The sequence below is a fragment of the Benincasa hispida genome, chromosome 2 (assembly GCF_027475165.1).
Source record: "Benincasa hispida cultivar pf3 chromosome 2, pf3_genome.v1.1, whole genome shotgun sequence".
Taxonomy (NCBI): Eukaryota; Viridiplantae; Streptophyta; class Magnoliopsida; order Cucurbitales; family Cucurbitaceae; genus Benincasa; species Benincasa hispida.
The window spans coordinates 25009973-25014972 of NC_143479.1; the positions used below are offsets into that span (position 1 = coordinate 25009973).

Sequence of the window (5000 nt, forward strand, 5' to 3'; positions counted from 1 at the left end):
GGTCGTATTCTATGGTTACGATTCTACCATATATGTCTTTTGCATTCTGTCGAAAATCGATTTTACGGTATAGACGCTTATGACCTCCCCCTCTATGCCCTGCGGTAACGATTCCTCTGGCATTACGACCTTTACCACAACGATGTTGTCCATAGATCAAGTTATTTCATGGATTGGATTTTACTTGACTGTCTACGGCTCCATTGCGTGTGCTCGGGGTAGAAGTTTGTATAAATGTATCGCCATGCTATTAAGTATTTTAGGAACTTCTAGTGGAGATATGTGAATACATTAGGTCTTGCTTTAGCCTCTTTAGGGGTTATTACTTCCTTGGTAGCTCAACACATGTACGTTTTACCTGCTTATGCATTCATAGCATAAGACTTTAGTACTCAAGCTACGTTATATACCCATCACCAATACATAGCAGGATTCATTATGACAGGAGCTTTTGCTCATGGAGCTATATTTTTTATTAGAGATTACAATCCAGAACAGAATGAGGATAATGTTTTGGCAAGAATGTTAGACCATAAAGAAGCTATCATATCCCATTTAAGTTGGGCCAGCCTTTTTCTGGGGTTCCATACTTTGGGGCTTCATGTTCATAATGATGTCATGCTTGCTTTTGGTACTCCAAAAAAACAAATCTTAATCGAACCCATATTTGCCCAATGGATTCAATCTGCTCATGGTAAAACTTCATATGGCATCGATGTACTTTTATCTTCAACAAGTGGTCCGACGTTCAATGCGGGTCGAAGCATATGGTTGCCAGGTTAGATTCAGCAGCAGTCTTAGTCAAAATTGGTACTAGTCCATAACGCCCAATCATTCCGGATAACGCTTGCATCCTTTGTATTACCGCGGCTGCTGGCACAGAGTTAGCCGATGCTTATTCCTCAGATACCATCATTGTTTCTTCTCCGGGAAAAGAAGTTCACGACCCGTAGGCCTTCTACCTCCACTCGGCATTGCTCTATCAGGCTTTCGCCCATTGCGAAAAATTCCCCACTGCTGCCTCCCATAGGAGTCTGGGCCGTGTTTCAGTCCTAGTGTGGCTGATCATCCTGTCGGACCAGCTACTGATCATCGCCTTGGTAAGCTATTGCCCGTGATCATGTTTGCGAAAAATGTAAATCAATAGTTGATTCGTTATTTTTTTTTAGTTATTTATGATTACTATATTTAAAACTTCCTATACCTATGAATTTCTCCCCCTCCTTGCGGTTAAGGTAATGACTTCGGGCATGGCCAGCTCCCATAGTGTGACAGGCGGTGTGTACAAGGCCCGGGAACGAATTCACCGTCGTATGGCTGATCGGCGATTACTAGCGTATCCGGCTTCATGCATGCGAGTTGCAGCCTACAATCCGAACTGAGAATGGGTTTTTGGAGTTAGCTCACCCTTGCGGGATTACGACCCTTTGTCCCGGCCATTGTAGCACGTGTGCTGCCCAGAGCATAAAAGGCATGATGACTTTACGTCATCCTCACCTTCCTCCAGCTTATCACCGGCAGTCTGCTTAGGGTTCCAACCTCAACGGTTGGCAACTAAACACGAGGGTTGCGCTCGTTGCGGGACTTAACCCAACACCTTACGACACGATCTGACGACAGCCATGCACCACCTATGTCCGCGTTCCCGAAGGCATCCCTTTCTTTCAAGAGGATTCGTAGTATATCAAGCCCTGGTAACGTTCTTCGCTTTGCATCGAATTAAACCACATGCTTCACCGCTTGTGTGGGCCCCCATTAATTCCTTTGAGTTTCATTCTTGCGAGCGTACTCCCCAGGCGGGATACTTAACGCGTTAGCTACAGCTCTACACGGGTCGATACGCACAGCACCTAGTATTCATCGTTTACAACTAGGACTACTGAGGTATCTAATCCCATTCACTCCCCTAGCTTTCGTCTCTCAGTGTCAGTGTCAGCCCAGCAGAGTGCTTTCGTCGTTGGTGTTCTTTCCGATCTCTACGCATTTCACTGCTCCACCGGAAATTCCCTCTGCCCCTACTGTACTCCAGCTTGGTAATTTCCGATTGGTATGGATTACTAGGCGCTGTGCGTATCGACCCATGCAGTGTTGTAGCTAATGCGTTAAGTATCCCGCCTGGGGTGTATACAATTCATAACCAACTAATATTGTTATTATAAACAATAATTTAAGATATAAATATAGTAAAGAAGGGGGGTTGATCCATATCATCTTGACAGGGTTTCTTCCTATACCTATGAATTTCATTGGACCCAGAAATGATACATTGGAAGAATCTTTTGGCTCTTCCAAAATCAATAAGTTAATTGTTTCGCTCCTGTATCTTGCAAAAGGAAAAAATATCTCTAAGAGTTGTTTCCTGGATTCGAAAGAGAGTACTTCGGTTCTCCCAATAACTAAAAAGTGTATCATGCCTGAATCTAACAGGGGTTCGCGGTGGTGGAGGAACTGGATCGGAAAAAAGAGGGATTCCAGTTGTAAGATATCTAATGAAACCGTCGCTGGAATTGAAATCTCATTCAAAGAGAAAGATATCAAATATCTGGAGTTTCTTTTGTATATTATATGGATGATCAGATCCGCAAGAACCATGATTCTGTTTGATCGTCTTTCTCCAAAGAAGAGGCGAAACATAATCAACTTGAATTCGAGACAGCTATTCGAAATCTTAGTGAAAGACTATATTTGTTATCTCATGTTTGCTTTTCGTGAAAAAATACCAATTGAAGTGGAGGGTTTCTTCAAAAAACAAGGAGATGGGTCAACTATTCAATCAAATGAGTGATTATTAACATGGTTAAAGCTAAACCGTTTGAAGTCCGGACGCAGCATGGTACTCTTTCTACTACTATGTTATTACATAAATCGTTTCAAATTTGTTGGGATTTTTTTTTTCGATATAGAACACTCATGTCGATAAAATGATTTGAACCCCATTTTTTTTGTTTTTTATCCAATGATGAATCGATGACTATGTTATGTATAAAGTAAGAAAAAATCTTTGGATTTCAAGAAAAAAAAAAGAAGAAAGAAACAACTTTGTTGCCAATTGTTTGTTTTGTCAGACGAGTCCTCCGACTATTCGGGTCTTGGATTAATGATCAATATTTTGTTTATTTTTCTTTATGGAATATAGAGAAAAGAGGATAGGCTCATTACATTCAAAAAGATATATGGGAATTTCGCAGAAATAATTGCAATAATTGAGCGTGAGAATCAAATGAATCGAAAGACGATCAATTATTCCTCCATTGGTATACACAAATTATCTTGTCATTTCTTCTTTTTTGTCTCATATCATATATAAAATATAATAAAAAGACTTATATACGTATGAAATAATAAATATGAAATCTGTCGTAAAGAAAAATCAATATTTGGGGGGGGGGGGGGGGGGGGGGGGCGGGGAAGCGACATATTTGTTTTTAATAAAAAAAGGGAATATCTATCGAATTGAACTGTTGTACATTTCAATTTGAATTAGGAATTCCACGGACAATAAAAACAGTTATTAACTATATATACATTTGATGGTATTACATACCATTATGTATTACAAATTACTATAAAGTAGGAGGGTTTTAAATGCGAGATCTGAAAACATATCTCTCCGTGGCACCGGTAGTAAGTACTATATGGTTCGGGGCTTTAACGGGTCTATTAATTGAGATCAATCGGTTATTCCCGGATGCGTTGGTATTCCCATTTTTTTCATTCTAGTTATTGACTTGGGAAGGGGTGAAGAAGATTAGAAAAACAATCAAATATTTGTGACTAACCCCTTCCCCTTCTTTTTTTTAGAGTTTTTAGACTTAGAATAAGTTAGAAAAGAGAAAGAATAAAAATGGATTCAACCTCATTCAACCTCGGACTTGGCGTCGGATTCAAATTGAATTAATAAAAGAGTGAGAACGAAAATATGATGGCTAGGGCAACAATATCATACAAGATACTTAAATGAAATACTGTACTAGGATTCTCAATTTAGAAATCATTGCATTACAGACGTATGATCATTACGCTTCAACCGGGTTATTATATTCCACCTCTTAGAAAGAAAAGAATTTAAATCAAAATACTTAATAGCATGGCGATACATTTATACAAAACTTCTACCCCGACTGAAGCCGTAGAAAGTCAAGTAAAATCCAATCCACAAAATAATTTGATCTATGGACAGCATCGTTGTGGTAAAGGTCGTAATGCCAGAGGAATCATTACCGTAGGGCATAGAGGGGGAGGTTATAAGCGTCTATACCGTAAAATCGATTTTTGAGGGAATGAAAAAGACATATATGGTAGAATCGTAACCATAGAATACGACCTTAATCGAAATGCATATATTTGTCTCATACACTATGGGGATGGTGAGAAAAGATATATTTTACATCCCAGAGGGGCTATAATTGGAGATACCATTGTTTCTGGTACAGAAGTTCCTATAAAAATGGCAAATGCCCTACCTTTGAGTGCGGTTTGAATTATTGATTTATGTAATTGGAAGTAACCAATTAGGTTTACGACAAAACCTTGAAATCGATCACTGATCCAATTTGAGTACCTCCACAGAATAGACCTCAACAGAAAACTGAAGAGTAACTGCAGCAAGTGATTGAGTTCAGTAGTTCCTCATATAAAATTATTGACTCTAGAGATATAGTAATATGGAGAAGATTAAATTGTTTCAAGCACCGACAGAACCAGAAGCGTCCCTTGTTTCAAAGAGAGCAGGACGGGTTATTCACATTTCATTTGATGGTTAGAGGAAAAGTTAAAGCTAAGTAGTGGTAATTCTAAGGATTCCCGAGGGGAAAAATAGAGATGTCTCCTACGTTACCCGTAATATGTGGAAGTATCGACGTAATTTCATAGAGTCATTTGGTCTGAATGCTATCTGAAAAAATCCCACATGAATACTCTACCATAGTCAGTATTCAAGAATCAGTACATGAAATTTTAATGAATTTGAAAGAAATTGTATTGAGAAGTAATCTGTATGG

At 39.0% G+C, this 5000-nt stretch overlaps 1 pseudogene; it reads right to left on the minus strand.

Annotated features, from left to right (window-relative positions):
- Positions 1-912: 912 nt before the first annotated feature.
- LOC150037766 (uncharacterized) overlaps positions 913-5000 on the minus strand; it is a 10010-nt pseudogene continuing 5922 nt past the window's right edge.